An 18,068-nucleotide genomic window follows, 5' to 3' on the forward strand; every position below is an offset into this window, starting at 1 on the left:
GACTGTTTATTACGACATTAAAACGTCAGAAACGGCATCAATGACAATATATTAGGACATTGAAAGAACTTGGGCGGCTTAAACAACTATATATTAGGACATTCAAACAACGTACAAGCAGCATGCATGACATTGAAGTAGGACATTAAAACCACAGACGAAGCATCTGTGATAACACAATAGGACATTCAAAAAACGTACAAGCAGCATGCATGGCAATGTACTAGGACATTATTTGGGCTTTGAAGCAAAATACGTTACATGCACGATAATGTAAAACACCAGAAGCAGCATCCATAGCGTAACATTTATCATGTCGAAAGGAAAGAAGCGCTTTACACAATGTACACTTGATGTTTCTCTCACTTCCATTCTCTCAACACTCGTGTCTCCCAATTCATCTTTCATGAATTTCAAAACGTTTTACTTCAATGGTAAATAGTGAGTTAGTGAGTTTAGTTTTACGTCGCACTTAGCAATATTCCAGCTATATGGCGACGGTCTGTAAATAATCGAGTCTGGACCAGACAATCCAGTGATCAACAACATGAGCATCGATCTGCGCAATGGGGAACCGATTACATGTGTCAACCAAGTCAGCGAGTCTGACCACCCGATCCCGTTAGTCGCCTCTTACGACAAGCATAGTCGCCTTTTATGGCACGCATGGGTTGCTGAAGGCCTATTCTACCTCGGGACCTTCACGGGTCTCAATGGTAAATATAATACATACATGTTGTCTCATTTAATACATATCATGATATACGGTCCATGTCAAAATGCTTACGTAAAATGTATGGCCATCTTGAAATTCATAAGCATAATGGTTAAGCTCATTCTAGCATAGTAATCTTTTTCAGTTACAATAGACGTCAAGTTTCGTTGTTGTGGTTGCCCAAGTAACATTTACCAATGATGTCACTGCAGCAGTTGATGATGATGCTGAACCTACAACATTTATTACCATTCCAATATTGCGTTATACAAAACTGCAGCCTTACTCATAACGATTGAATACTGAAGCATGACCCCCATGCATGTAATGTCATTGTCTCAAAAGAAAAGAGGCGCCACTCAGCGTATACATTTAATATTTCTTTCGCTTCCATTCTCTCATAAATCCCGTTTATCTCGTGCATCCTAATTGAGACAGACATTATTGTATGAATGGCCATGAGGCTAATAGTACATCGACATTCATAATAGTACAATAGAATCCGGAGCGCCTGGATAGAGGGTTAGTAATTGACAGTTTCAAGTTTCTCATTACCGATGTGCCACGTTTCATGTTTTGATATTTTGCCCCCTTTTTAAAAGACTACGACCTTGGTTTTGTCGGTATTTATAGAGAGTCTTGCAAAACATTTCTAGAATATCAATTTTCTTTTGTAAATTTATGACACTGTCCCCAAACAACATTGTCGGCAAACAGGAGAATGGAAAGTGCGTTAACAGCTTCGTCAATAAACACACCACTGAGGTCACTGTTCAAGATATCTGTAACAAGTTCCTCGATATATAGAATAAATAAAATAGGTGAAAAGATGCAACCTTGTCTGACTCCTGTTGTAGAATTAAATACCTTCGATATTCTTTGCTTACTACACCGGACAGCAGACTTAACATTTGTATACATATTACGAAGTAAAGTGTTCATTTTGCCATGTAGGCCATTATTTGGGAGAACTGAAAGAATTTTCTTTCTATCCACTGTGTCGAACGTTGTCTTGAAATAGACGAAAATACAATATATAGAATTTGCCGCGTTCTTTCTGATATATCTATGCATTATAGAGTTGAGAATAAATATTTGGTCAGTTGTACTATATTCTTCCCTAAATCCCGCCTGTGACTCGGATATCACTTCTTGTATGGTAACCCACATTTTAATGCGTGATTCTGGTATGTACATGAATACATACATATGTATTAAGAATATCAAGAAGGGCAATCCCCCTGTAGTTATTCCTATGTAAGGGTACAATCAAACCCATATGCCATGATTCTGGAAGCCGACCTGTGTTCAATATGTCATTGAAGAATCGTTTGTAAAATGGCAATAGTAATGAACATGACTCTTTTAGAGCTTGTGCAGGAATACCGTCCGCACAGGGGATTTACCATTCCTAAGATGCTTAATTGAATTCAAAATTTCTTTGTCAGAGATCTCGGTACCTAACAGATCATCACGATTTCTACACGCGTCGCAGTTGCCAACGGCATGACCAACTCTCTGACATCTTTGACAAACTTCGATTTTTCAGCTAATTTGGGATTTAGGAGATCCCTAAAATAACCAAACCATATGTCGGCCTACATGTTTGCAGGTGCAAAGTTAGTTTTACAATGTCTTTTTACTGATTTCCAAAAGTCTTTACAACTTTTACTTGTCGCCGCTTTAGCAATTCCATTAGCTATATTCTTGTCATAGGTTCCTTTTTTGCCCTTGCATAATACCTTACAAGGTAATGTTTGCAGTGCCGTGTGTCATTGGTTGTTCTTTTGAACATGCATAATGGTTAAGAGTGGTCACGTATAGTTACCCTTTTCAGTTAACATACATGTTTCAGCCGGGCTTGACCAAGTTGTACTCGTCGGTGATACCGCTGTAGATGTTGTTGACGATGGTGTACCTACAAGATTTATTAGCATTACGTTTTTGTGCGGTAAAACATGTTGCAACCTTACAGAAAACGACTGCATAATGGTTTAGAGTGTCCAAGTATAGTTACCCTTTTCAGTTAACATGGTGGTCAGAGATGTTTCAGACGGGGTTGCCCAAGTTGTACTCGACGGTGATGTCGTGGCAGCTGTTGATGACGATGCTGAACATACATTTCTTACCATTCTAATATTGCTTTATATAAACTGCACCCTTACCCAAAACGATTAAATACTGAATCATGACCCTGTGCCTGTAATGTCATTATCTCAAAAGAAAAGAAGCGCCTCATACAGTATACATTTAACTTTTCGCTTACTTCCATTCTCGCAGCAGTCGTGTCTCCTAATTCATCCCTTTGGAATATGCGTCAAAACGAAAAGTAATACACAACAATATACCTGTGCTGTATTACAGAAGCCATAAACTCACTCACTGTATTACTGACCATATATCACATTATATGTTCCATATCAAAATACTTGTTTCAAAACGTATTACGTCAATGTTACAAGCAATAAAATAATGCTGCTGTATGAAATATGTATCATCATCTTACGTAACTTGTATGTAGATTCTAGTCAGCTTGAATGCTCACCTTAACATTTACATGCACTTCTTTTGAACATGCATAATGGTTAAGAGTGTTCTTGTATAGTTACCCTTTTCAGTTAACACAGATGTTTCAGCCGGGCTCGACCAGGTTGTACTCGTCGGTGACACCGTTGTAGAAGTTGTTGACGATGGTGTACCTACAACATTTATTAGCATTAGGTTTTAGTGCTGTAAAAATCTTGCAACCTTACAGAAAACGACTGAATGTTGTACAATCCCTCTTTGTTTTTAATGTTCCGTTCAGGTTTGAGACATTTGATCATCAAACGGTTCTTTACATGGAAAAGACACCGGTACGGTATCCTCTGCTGTTTACACATGGAACCTGTTCTCGATAGAAAACAAGAGACTCTGACAATCCAGTTCATGCTACTAGTTCAGGAAGCTCCCACTTGTGTACTTGAAAATGACTTTGAAGTGTTAACGGGATCCCTCGCAAGTAATTGAATGTTAGGACATTACAACACAGAAGCAACATCCATAACAATACAGGACATGGAAACCACAGAATCGACCTTCATGACAATATATTAGGACATTACACGATATAAGCAGCGAGACGATAATGCATTAGGACATTCAAACAATATACAAGAACCATGCGTGCCAATACATCAGGACATTAAAACAACGTAAGCAGCATACATGACAATGAAGTAGGACATTAAACAGGATAGGGGAATCTATAAAAATGTATCAGGACATAAACACACCAGTGCCATATGCACGATAATGTAAATACATGTAATCAGAAGCGGCGTCCATGGCACAGAATACAGTTAATTTTTCTCTCACTTCCATTCCCTCGGTACTCGTGTCTCCAAAGTCATCTTTCATGAATTTGTTTCAATACGTGTAACTTCAATGTTACAAATGATCCACTAATGCTGTTGTGTGAAATATGTATCGTGTTATACGTTCGATCACAAAATATATTTACGTAACCTGTATGTAGATTCAAAACGTATTACGTGAGTGTTACAAGTAATACACTAATGCTGCTGTATGAAATATGTATCATCTTATACGCTGGATATCAAAATGCTCATAATACGTAACCTGTATGTAGGTTCTAGTCAACTTGAATGCTCACCTTAACATTTACATGCACTTCTTTAGAACAAGCACACTGATTAAGAGTGTTCATGTATAGTTACCCTTCTCAGTTAACACAGATGTTTCAGCCCGGCTTGACCAGGTTGTACTCGTCGGTGACACCGTTGTAGAAGTTGTTGACGATGGTGTAACTACAACATTTATTAGCATTAGGTTTTAGTGTTGTAAAAATCTTGCAACCTTACACGAAACGACTGAAATATGTATCATCTTATACGCTCGATATCAAAATGCTTACACAACCTGCATGTAGATTCTAATCATCTGGAATGCTCACATCAACATTTACGTGAACTTCTTTTGAACAAGCATATTGGTTTAGAGTGTCCAAGTATAGTTACCCTTTTCAGTTAAAGGAGAAGCGAAAGATGTGTCTGCGGTCGAAGTCAATCTCGTTGTGGTTGCCAAAGTAACATTTACCAGTGATGTCATTGCAGCAGTTGCTGATGATGCTGAACCCATAACACGGCTTAGCACTCAAATACTGTGTTATACAAATCCGCAGCCTTACTCAAAACGGTTGAACGCTAACGCATGACCCGATGCTAGTAATGTCATTATTTCCATTTAACTTTTCTCCGCCTTCTGTTCTCTCAGCACACGTGTCTCCGAACTCGTCTTTCATGAATTTCAAAACGTGTTACTTCGATGGTAAAAATAATACATAAATGTTGTATTATTGACCGTATATCATGTTATATGTTTGATTACAAAATGCTTACATAAACTGTATGTAGATTCTAGTCAGCTCGAATGCTCACACTGGCATTTTCATTAGCCTCTTTTGAACAAGAATAATGGTTAAGAGTGTTCAAGCATAATTACCCTTTTCAGTTAACATAGTGGTCGGAGATGTTTCAGCCGAGGTTGACCAGGTTGTGCTCGGCGGTGATGTCGTTGCAGCTGTTGATGACGATGATGAACATACAACATTTCTTACCATTCTATATTGCGTTATACAAAACTGCAGCCTTACTCAAAACGATTGAATACTGAAGCATGACCCTATGCATGTAATGTCATTATCTCAAACGAAAAGAGACGCCTCATACAGTATGCATGTAACTTTTCTCTCACTCCCAGTCTCTCTCGGCAGTCGTGTCTCCTAATTCGTCTCTGATGGATATGCCTCAAAACAAGTTACTTCGGTGGTAAAAATGATACACAAATGCTGCATTATTGAGTTGAGATCGTTCAAGTATAGTTACCCATGTCAGTTAACATAGTGGTCAGAGATGCTTCTGCTGAGGTTGCCCAGGTTGTACTCGTCGGTGATGTCGTGGCAGATGTTGTTGACATTGGTGAACCTACAACATTCATTAGCATTCCGTTTTTGCGCGTGTCAACGAGTTACCTCGGAAAGATGTATTAGTATTCAAGTTTTGCGTTATTCACAAAATGATTGAATGTTGGAAAGTGGCCCACGTTTTTAATGCTTAAGCCAAGTTTGACACATTTATTATTGATCGATGTGCTTAACGTAAGTTAGTGACATGCAGTTACAATTCCGCTGCATGACTCGTAACGTTTCCTGCTTGGAGAGAAACCCATGACTCAAAACCTGAACATGAAAGAACTATGTTTACAGAAACTGAACGCTGATCTTGAATTTTCAATAATATCAACCACAAAATATGAGACTGAAGAATGAGCATTCAAATCAAAGTGACAAATCCCTACTGTACCTTTTGAGCAAGTATAAACACAAACGAATATGGCAGTTTTTTCATCTCATGACCTTGACCTTCGTCAGATTTATTATATGTACAAAATGTGTTCTAGTTTAGTTTAGTTTTACGCCGCACTCAGCATTATTCCAACTACTGTATATGGCCGTGTACAAAAAGAATTCCCACTTTTGAGAGACATCCACAGAAGACAAATACCTTATGTCATTAATGTACGTCTAGTGGGATTTATTATAGAGTTCTGGTCACGAATCAGTTGAAGTTGGTCATGGAGAGTTTTGGATGGGTGACCGTCTTCGGGAGTTTCGCTGCTAGAGGGTTCTAGGACTTCTGTCCTGTCCCACAATAACGCTCACTTGACACAAGTGGCCTCACCTTAGCCGAGTAAGATTGTTCAAAATTGCCTCTGTTAAAACAGCAGAGAATGGGTACCTGCTGGGACAATTCACATGACTATTAAACTTCACAGTGCCCCTGCGCCGTTGAGTTTAGTGCCTTGTAAGTGACCGTATCGTATCAATGAAAAAGTATTAGTAAAGAGTATGTGAGAGTCTCGGTCTGTTATTGGTCCTGTTCTTGTCTTCACCAGTTATTATTCTGAACGTAAAGTTAACAATGAATAAAGAAATAATACATGCATCTACAAAAATGACAGTCTACCTTTCTTAACACAAATATACATCCTCTGAAAGTCACAAGGAAAGTCATTCCACTTGCCAATACCCCGAAAGTTGATCGCAACGCAGTGCTCTCCTCCTGAGTTGTTAGGCTCACCTGAAAGCACATTTACACTCACCAAAAATCCTGAAAACAATGCATCGTGTACACAACACGTCATGCATAACAAAGCTACCATGTGGTGAAAGGCCATTCTATCATGGCTACGTGAAATGTTCGGAATTGGTCAATCAGTAAAATCAGACGGTATCAATTTTAGACGCGTTTGGCTTCAACTGAAAGTTAGAAGTTATCATTTGGGTCTAACATTCATCTTATTTCCAAACAGTAATTGATAAGTCACAAGGGTTATCTCCCAGCCATAACGTGCTACAACGTCACAGCATAAACGTAAAGAAATATCCTCTCACGATGAATATGCATTTCAAAGGTTTCTCTCAAGACACCTACCCATGCAGCATGAAAACGAACTGATGTCATTGTCTGAAGGTTCCACAAGTGTGGAGCTCAGTGGTCTGACTCGTTAATTGTTATTATGTCCCTGCAATTAATTCAAACAGTTTTATGATGAGTTTTCACTTGCCGTTACTGTATTAGTGTGTTCAGTTGTCACCCAGAAGAGAACAATTTCTGTATTGCTACAAGCTTACGATACTATGTACCTGACGCCCAGTTGGAGAAGTCAAGTGCAGACCCGTCCGTCCAGCGAAAAGAACCTTCTTCACTAAGGTCATTATATCCGATCCAGATGTTCGCAGAGGAATCAAAACCTGACACAAACATGTCAAATACACTGGTCAACCTAGATCCCAATCAGACGTGATTGTACACTGTATGCAATAGCTATAATTTGGCTGGTTTCTTTTCAAATAACTTTCCAGACGTTTATCGAGGTCAGAATATTACGTCATGGTACAGCATGGTACATATTTTCCGATACGCAATGAAAGCTTGTGAGATATGCAAGATGTGGGTCTTTTTCCGGACAATCGTCGTTAGAGGAATGCTAGTCCTGAAGAAGTGGCAGTTTGTTCAACTGAAATCTATGTAGGCAGAGAGTTGAGTCAAGGTACAGCGTGGTGTCAGAAAGTTACGTAAAATTTAAATTATGACATGTATTAAAATGGCTATTTCTTTATACAAAGTTCATCAATGTCATAATCATGCTGGACAGTTTAAATGATTCTATTACATACGTTAGAGCAGGATACTAGTGAATGAGTGAGTTTAGATCCCGATAGTCGCCTCTTGCGACAAGCATGGTCGTCTTTTATGGACACGCATGGGTTGCTGACGACCTGTACTACCCCGGAACTTCACGGGTCGGATCGGATACAAAGTAGAAATGATATATTCAGGTAGTGGTTATATAGTTAAGCTTCCATACTTGAGACATATGTATTTTCCGATTCACTATGAATGCTTGCCAGATGTGCGCCCCTTTGTTGACAGTCGTTGTTAGCGGAATGCCAGTCCGTTTCAGAAGAATTGAAGAAGTAGCAGTTTGTTCCATTGCTCGTCCAGCCTGATGGGCAAACTGAAGATGATGCTGTAGTTACAGAGAGAAAGAAACAACAAATGTAAATAGTATCTAGGTAAAACAGCGATCATCAGTAGAAAAGAGCCACTGTTTCCATACCGGCATCAATACATCAAATCATTAGCATCACAAGGGCTAAATATTTTACTGCAAAAACAGTTAAGGATCTTTTTAACACTGTTAGTTCTCACTGATTTACTGGGATTCTTTTTGGATATGTTCTGTATATAGTTGTATTTTAATGTTTAGTAGGTTCGATCGATAGTGGCTGTATCCACGAAGGGGGTTAAAGTACTGTGAAAATATTGTCCAAATAGTTTTATTAGGTTTAACTACTTTTAATTATAATTGTGATATTCTAGTTGTTTTATCTGTCCTTTGTCGACAGATTTTAATGATCTACAAATATGCCATTTTAATGTCACATGTGTTTTCGTCACGATATGGGTGACATATTGCCAGTGTGACATTAAATATTAACTCATTCACTCATTACATCAAATCATTAAGGTTTTGCTTTGCATTAAATGGCCTGCTAAAACAGCTTACTATCAGAATGAGCGAGCATAGATTTGAGTCAACGGTAAGACAGTGCACAAAATCTTGGAGTAACGTAATTTAGTCACTGCATGGCGACGTCTCGAAATATGTGCAATTTCGTATTATACCAAACATCCGCCATATTCCAACCATACAAGAATGGCCAGTTAATAACCGAGTAAAGAATACAATATCATAGGCAAGGATCCTCGCCGTCGGGATATGTAGTCATGCAAATAACTAGGATCCCGATCCACAAAGCGTTTGTAGTGATATGACGTTCGTAATAGAAGACTAACAGACAAGTCGTAAGTCTACGAATGCTTTGTGGATCGGGGGTCACCGAACTTAAATGCCGTGTCTTATCACTAGCTATCACACACACGCATACAAATATTAGGTGTCTGTAAAGCAGAGTACACAAAACTCACCTTCAGATATCAGGAAAAAGACTATCACAAGGCTGAAAATACCAGGGACAAATTTCAATACATGCATCTTTAGTGTCGCTTTAGGCGGTCTTCGAACTACCCAGACACCTCTAAGCGAGCTAAGCTCCGTGGTGACTCTGCGTGCCTCTTATTATACGGTGTCTTGTAAGGAACAAGCAGTGAAGTATGACACACTACGGGGTTGTCGTGCACGACGTGATACTGACGGTCTTTGTCGTGGAGCTGGCATTGCTCCTAGTCCTGGATAATACGATTCCGTGATTCTATACCGCATGGCAATACTGGCAAGCACTGGCCAGCTGCTGATATCGCGGCTTGTAAAGATTCCGGCTTGTTAGTATATGCAGGGGACCCACTACCCATTTGAAATCATGAACTTGCAGCAACCATGTGTTAGTTTTTACAATGAATATTTGAAGAAGCAGAGGTAGCATTTACGGTGGACAATGTTACAGGCGTATTTCATGATTGAACAGGTCCGATTACCGATAGTTAGTTGATATCGATACAAATCTACTGATGAGACATGTCTCCTCAACACTAATCAGTGGCTGTAGGCCTGCCAACTAGCGACACAGATTGCGTGTCCCTAAGCGAGTCACGATCCAGTGGATTCCCATTTCAAGTGATTGTTTTTAGTTCCTGTTTTCTTCACGATAATGACGTGCGGGACATGAAGTTCGAGTTCACGCATTACACAATCGTTAATGGCTTGCTTGTCAGCGTTATTTTTACGCTCTAATGTCCATAATTGTTATCAACTATTTATACATGGTAATGGAACGTGAAGGTGGAAAGGGAGAAGTCTTAATAATGTCTTTTCTTTAATGTTTGCTGATGATGAATCAGCATTCTCAGATACCTGCAACCAGATGCGGAGAAACATTAACCCTCTTGAAATGTTCTGTCAGGAAGCAAGTATGCAAGGTAATCATAACAAAACCAAAGTTTTTGATTTGAGAAATGGTGGTCCTTTTCGCTCTCATGAGAAGTGACTAAGGAGATCGGGTAGTCAAGCGGCTCAATGACATGGTTGACACATGTCATCGATTCCCGGTCGAGCAGATCGATGCTCATACTGTTGATCACTGGATGGTCTTGCTCAGACTCGATCATGTATTACCGCCGTGGAATGATTTAGTCCCACTTCTGGCAGTGAAATTACCACACATTTTAACTGGTCTAGCGAGTTGTCTCATTACTGGCAGTGCGATTTCCGTGAATCCATTTCTGGCAGTGTGCTGTCCTCACCGCTTTATTGACAGGTAATATATTGCTAGAAGAGTATAATACTTTATGGATGGTCAACGTCTTTATTTCTGTGATGCTTCGGTATAGCTTCTATACCACTTTCAAGCAGGAGTAAAGCAATACAGCACAGAACCGGCTTTTATACATATAACAGGGATTAAGAAAGACAACATAAGGGAATGCGTCAAAGGGGTTAACAATAACAACAAAGGGATAGGTAATAATATAGTAACAAAGCGTGGAGGCCAATGTTGAGGAGGTAAAAAAGGTATACATAGCAGATAGAGTAGGTAATAATGCAATAACAATTGGGAGGAAGCCAGTGTAGAACAAGGTATACATAGCAGATGGAGTAGGTAATAATGCAATAACAATTGGGGGGAAGTCAGTGTGGAACAAGGTATACATAGCAGATGGAGTTGGTAATAATGCAATAACAATTGGGAGGAAGCCAGTGTAGAACAAGGTATACATAGCAGATGGAGTAGGTAATAATGAAATAACAATTGGGGGAAGTCAGTGTAGAACAAGGTATACATAGCAGATGGAGTAGGTAATAATGCAATAACAATTGGGGGAAGCCAGTGTAGAACAAGGTATACATAGCAGATGGAGTAGGTATTAATGAAATAATAATTGGGGGAAGCCAGTGCAGAACAAGGTATACACAGCAGATGGAGTAGGTAATAATGAAATAACAATTGGGAGGAAACCAGAGTAGAACAAGGTATACATAGCAGATGGAGTAGGTAGTAATACAATGAGTCTGATTGGTATACAATAGGGTGGCTGATAGTGAGCTAAGATACTAAGGGTGGGGATGAAGCTGTTATAGAGGATTAAGAGGGGATTGGTGAAGTCTTGAGTCTAAATAATTTCGTAGCTGCAGGCGTTGGGTAGGTAAAGATCTGATTTTTCTACTGAAGTTCTGTGCTCTTTCAGCCTTATGTCAATGGGGAGAGTTGTCTCTCCTACACAGCTGCGGCCATAGTCACACATAAGCTTGTAGCTGCAGCCCCTGAGCTTGTGAGTGGTGTTGGTTGGTGTACATCTGCCATTGGCCTTCAGAATGGTCTTCAGTGTTTTGTCAGACCTGAAGGTCACATCTATACCGGCAGTTTTCTTGAACAGTGGACTTGAGGTAGGGAATGTTAAGGGGCAAGGAATAGCCCAGTATATTACAATACTGATTGTGTTCATATTTCATTTACAGTGGATAACATGATACATATGATATAGAGACATCAGCCAGGGTATTTGGGAGTGGAGGAAGATTCTTTCGTCGGTGTTGAAAGAGACCAGCATCGATGCTACCAAAGGAGGGTGTTGTTGCAGCTTCATCAACGGTCAAGGTTTTCATTTCATCTTCAAAGATATGTTGAATCGGTGTAACTTCTGTCCTGGCACGTGTCCTCAAGGTACTCATCAGTCGCAGAGTAGTCGGATCTTTTATGACACCGTGGTGATGTGGCGATGACGGTGCTTACCTTTCCACGGCAGCTGGTAAAGACACATTTCCAGTACGTCACAGTCTGTCTGCGATACCTGCACAGGTCTTGCTGGCCTCCTGCCTGGGAAGTGATAAACTCAACTCTCTGTAAACCAGCCATAACAGCAGTGTTACAGACAGCTAAACTCGGTTTATATATCATGTCCACTTTGCAGGTAACTTGAATGCACAAAGGGATTTAGTAGAAACTAGTCTGGTTATAAAGATAAGTAGTAGAGAAAACTAATTAACCAGACGAACAACGGGATAAAACGTGGAGAAGAGAGAAGCCAGTCTGGTCATAATATCATAAAGACACCTTACAGAGAAAACTAATTAATCAGAAGAAGAAAATGATTAAAGCTGGACAAGAGAGAAAAACAGTCTAGTCATTATTTTTCTGAAGATACTTAATAGAGATAACTAATTAACCAGAGGAACAAAGAGATTAAAGGAGGATCAGGGAAAAGCCAGTCTATTCAATGATTTTAACTGATAGGTAACAATAAGAAAAAAGTAAGTAAGTAAAGACACAAAAAATCAGATTGTTCCACTTTTTCTTATAGGGAGGTAGGGTCAAGCAGTATCTATCACTTTCTCATTCTGCCTACACAGTTGTAACCAACAGACCATGACTTGTGTTGTTTTTAGCTGTGGGCAGAATGAGAGGACACCTCCATAACAAGTGTCTTTTATTACCCTGCCAACTTCTAAATTCCTATCAAACATCTCATTGCTAAGTTGTCTCAAACATTCAGTATATTCAGTGTATATCTGCATATCTCTTGTAAGTTGGTCAAGGGTTTCATCCCACCGGTTTACATGTATTTAAGTCTCATTCCATAGTGTTCTACTGGACTGAGAACAGGACTTGGACTTTGCCAGTAAAGGAACTCAATTCTGTCCTCTTATTTGGTTTTCTGTACAACAATACCCAGGCCTTTCTGAACACATTGTGAACAGTCCATCACATTCCTTTCACTGGCAAGCAACAACCATCGTAGCATCGAACATCCATGATTGGCGACGACGCAAAATTTCAGAAACTATCAACATCAAGAGACTAGCCCCACAGGTGAGCAGATACCAAGGGGTTTACCACTGAGTGGGAAATTAATTTGACGCAAGGCTTCACCAATCACCTGCTAATCCACTGTTGCAGCGTCATCCCACCCTTCGTATAATATCTTAGCCTAATCTAGTGTTCTCGATGAGGCGAAGATGTCGGGAGGTGACTCCCATTAATAATTGTCATCATATCAATTTTGATTTGTGGAAACTATGTCATCAAACAGTCCATAGTCTACAGTTTGTGCTGAACAATCACATATCCCACCTTACACTTAAACGTTTTTATGTATGCTCAAAGATCTTTAGTTGCCGAAAAATTTACCATTTCAACATAACTCAGATTACGCCATAATGACTGGAGTTTGTCTTGTAATGATGTTTAGTACCTTTGTGTCATCACAAAGCGTCAGCAGTGAAAGTGGCACTTCATGTTCTTGCCTTTTGCCATCAGTATATTACTCAGAAACTACAACAATAATGAACAAAACTTTCCTCTCCACAACAAATATCACTAGCATAACGTTTGACGACATGTCGGTTAAAACTATAAACTGTCAAATCCCTGGACAGCAAAATCACAATGCAATGAACAGTTTGCTAACGTGAACAACCCCATAAGAAATGTACAGTTTGAGTTTTCGACGATAATTGAAAAATTATTCGCGCAATAAAGCCTGCGCTGTGAGTGAAGACCGAAAAGAACTAGAATTGACAGCTAAAAAGCGTGCCTGTTGATAAGGATATTACCTGCTGAAACGATCATTTTCCGCAATTTTGTTTCGATACTCAGGATTGAGTCGTTGCTTGACGGGCGACTGCGATAAATGTAGACGGTGTCAAGCCACTACAGAAAGATCTGTAAATTTCGTGTGCCAAATGGTAAAACCTAATATTCTTATAAAAGTGTGAAAATGCGGGGAACGACTTACGTTTACTCTTGCTCCACGTGTTCTTCTTTCACTCTCCAGAAAGGAAATGACGTTGTTAGGGTTCCTTCGGAGACGACTCCAAATTCCGTGTTGACAACGCTTCCACCCTGTGGTCATCATGCCATGTTACAACACGGCGGCCATGGTGATGAAGAGCAACACACAAAAAGCCATGGACATCGCCCTAAACATGGCTGTGAAAGAAAGTTCTGGTTATTTTATAAGGAGGATACTTTATATGAACGACAGACAATACTTTACACCCTGCCCAAGCAAGATGTGTTTGGTGTGAAGGGAATTCCTTTGACAACATGCTGGACATCGTCAACTTCCATCTAAGTCTGGAATCAACTGCCGAGTCAAATCCCCCAGAAGAAGAAGCTATGGATGTGGAAGCTGAAGTAAGGGCTTCTGATATATCTGACATTAACATATCATCAGCGTCACTGCCAACTCCAGACGACCATGATGACCGTGAACGAACTACGATTGAAACCACCATCCTCGATCCCCCTACAGCTGATATTCCAGAGAACGTCTTTACAGTCGTAGACACTGGCTCCCAGAAAGGAAAAAAAGAAGCTTGTGGATTCGTATGGATTCACATATGTCATTCGGGTAAGTACAGACACATCTTCCTAAATACATGTGTATGCAAATGTAATAGTTGATTATTAATATTTAAAATATGTTTGAAATAAAATGATATTTTTTGTTACAGAAATCAACGACCAACCGAACATACTGGCGTTGCAGTGTCAGAAACAAAACAACAACGTGTCCTGCCTCGGTAATCCAGTTCGGAGATTCTTTGAAGAGGGAAAACACCGTCATTGTCACCCACCCCAACCTGGTCAGTTGACAGTGATCAGAGTGAGAGTGGAGGTAATTATCGTGTTTGTTTAATGATTGTCCGAACTTGTTACCTGTGTAATTAATCCGAAATTGTGAAACTGAGATTAGTGTATTAACGGTTGTGTCATTGTGCAGTTGTTATATTCTGCAGGTGAAGGAAAAAGCCGTCAACAATATCTATATGTCGGGAGCCAGCATTGCTGAGGAGGCTCAGCAAAACCACGTCGATCCGGACAAGCCTGGTGGTCGTCAGAACCAAGCCACTTTAGTGAGGATGGCCAATAGAACGAGGGAGCTTCTTCGTCCTAAAGAACCTCGTTTTTTGGACTTTCAGGTACATGTTTGTTATATGGCTGTGTAAAAACTATAGTAATACATAAACATAAATATTTTTCTAGAACAACTTTGCCCTTGTGTAATGTTACTTTTCTTCTACTTTCAGTTGGATGACAACTTTTTACCTGACTACTTCTTGCGTGGTGACGTAAGAAACAAAGGCGAGAGGCATTTGGTGTTTGCCACTGACCGGCAGTTACAGCACTTGAGTGTGAGTAGGCAGTGGTTCATGGACGGTACTTTTAAGATTGTCAAAGGGCCGTTCCATCAGCTACTGACTATTCATGCTTTTGTGCGGGCTGGCAAGGACTTTAAGCTGGTGCCTCTTGTGTTTGTTATCATGTCAAGGCGGAGGACATCTGATTATGTCAAGATTTTCAAGAACATCCTAGAGGCTCTTCCGAAGAAACCAGTGAAATAGTGAAAACAATAATCTTGGATTTTGAGCTGGCTGCCTGGAAAGCTGTACGGAAGTCTCTGCCCGATATCCGTATCCGTGGGTGTTTGTTCCACATGACCCAAGCAGTTTGGCGGAAATGTCAAGAGGGTCTACAGGTACGTTCATATATATAATATATTCGTTGCATTTGACATTTGATAATCTTTATGCGTTTCATATTCACATTTTTCATGAATAATCATATTCATATGTGTATGTACTATTTCAGGTAGCTTACATGGAGGATGACAACATTCACAAGTTTGTGAGGAAGCTAATGGCGCTCCCATTTCTTCCTGCGGCTGATGTGACAAGGCTATTCAACAGAATATCGGATAGGGTTCCAGCTAATGGGATGTTGCGTCAACTCACTGACTATTTCGAAAGTCAATGGATCACCCACCCTATGTTCACCCCAAGCACCTGGTCCATCTTCAACATTGCTGTCAGGACTAACAACTTTGTTGAAGGTATACATTTCATTTCAAAATACATACATGTAGACATTATTATAATAAAAGTTACCGATATTCTTGAATAAAATAATAATACATTTATAGTAATAACCGTATGTGTTTTTCTGTTTAGGCTGGCACAGGTGGATGAACAACAAGGTGAGGGAGCAGTCGCTGGGAATTTACCGCCTGGTCCCAGAGCTATACCAGGAGGCTAAGCTCCTTCCCCTCCAGACGAGGCTCATCCAGGAGGGACGTCTGAAGGCTTATGTACGAAAGACGTCATCGGCAAGGCAAGATGAGGTTTTCTCACTGTGGAACCAGTTCAAGGATGGTGATCTTTCCTTGTCTCAACTCCTGACGAGATGTGCGGCAATTCATGGGCGCATCCATTGAGTTTAAAAAAAACTCTTATCTCAACGGTCCTTTTCAGGACCACCAAACAAACCCTAAAGAATGCTTGATAACTTGAAATAAACATCTAAACATTACAAACAATTAAACAATAAAGTCAACATAATAATAAAGTCAATAAAGTCAGTATAACAATGTTTGATATATGGTGACGTTTTAGCCCTTTAATCAGTATCCGCTTTCGCCAATTTGGTGCCGTTTTCACCAAACGATTTTGGTGCCGTTCTGCTGTGTTGCCGTTTTAACTATAACCCCCTCCTGATTACTACCGATGTCCTCATTTTGTTGCTGTCACGTAAGAAATTAAAATGCTTGTATTTTGACACCTTTCTCCACACTGGTAATGTGGAGGGCACAGGGATGTCTTGTCATGCTATGGACACGATGTGCATGATGTTGTAAGTGGCATAAACACGCGTTGAAAAAAACAAGTTATGAATGTGATGATTGATTATAACTAAACTTGTATGATTTCTAGAAATGTACAATCTAAAACCTGACTTGTAAATAATCTTCTTCACTTTTACGTTTCTATTATTCTTGTATACAAATCTAACCTCTCTGCATTCTGTTGGGAAATGAAAGCATGAACAGAGAAATAGAAATTTGAAATCAGTTAACAGTGACTTGGATATGAAGTGTGGATGAAGCTTGTTTTGTGTATAAACTAATCCAGCAGGACGTCTTCATGTATTTCTTTCTTAGGGTCAGGTGTTTTGTACAGATATTTTAGCTGGGGGATGGGGATGGGGGTGGTGGTTTGGTGGTCAGCTATTTTGCTTTTAATTTATTATTTGAAATAGGCAGGGGGTTGGAGGGGTGTGGTGGGTGTTATGTGTTTTGTACATAGAATGCGTTGGGTGGGCAAGGATCCTCGCAGTCGGGATATGAAGCCATGCAAATAACTAGGATCCCGATCCACAAAGCGTTTGTAATGATATGACGTTCGTAATAGAAGACTAACAGACAAGTCGTAAGTCTACGAATGCTTCGTGGATCGAGACACAGGTCACCGAACCTAAATGCAATGTCTTATCACTAGCTATCATTACGAGTGAAAAAAAACGCACAAAAAAGTGACCCGCTTGTAAAGAAACGACTTGTCTCAAATCTAGAGTTTGTTTGTCTCAAATCTCAAATCATTAACCTACGGATGTAGTAGCGTTGCAAAGGGTTTGTGGTCGCTGCATGGAAACACAACGAGCAGCCATGTCAGTGACCACCCGATCTCGTTAGTCGCTTCTTACGGAACTGAGGCTGGTCATGACAAATTTTTACCCCTCTTTTTGTTCCCTCCTAACAGTCACATTAATTGCATTTTCCTGAATTTGGAAACAGAACAAGAGTACAATTTGGTCCATGCGACTCAAACATGCAACCCGAGATGACTTCTGTTCAACCTAACTTCGTACGCCTCCCTAATATAAGACACCATGCAGCAACAGTTCCATCACTCAAAAACGATTACGATAAATCAAACGAAGATAGGGTGGGATCTTACATAGCTAATACCGCAACCGCAATGTGTGCACGTCATA

At 40.0% G+C, this 18,068-nt stretch overlaps 1 pseudogene; it reads left to right on the forward strand.

The window, feature by feature from the left end:
• Positions 1-14,342: 14,342 nt before the first annotated feature.
• LOC137281020 (uncharacterized) lies at positions 14,343-16,512 on the forward strand (annotated as a pseudogene).
• The last annotated feature ends 1,556 nt before the right edge of the window (positions 16,513-18,068 follow it).

This window comes from Haliotis asinina, chromosome 4 (genome assembly GCF_037392515.1).
Source record: "Haliotis asinina isolate JCU_RB_2024 chromosome 4, JCU_Hal_asi_v2, whole genome shotgun sequence".
Taxonomy (NCBI): domain Eukaryota; kingdom Metazoa; phylum Mollusca; class Gastropoda; order Lepetellida; family Haliotidae; genus Haliotis; species Haliotis asinina.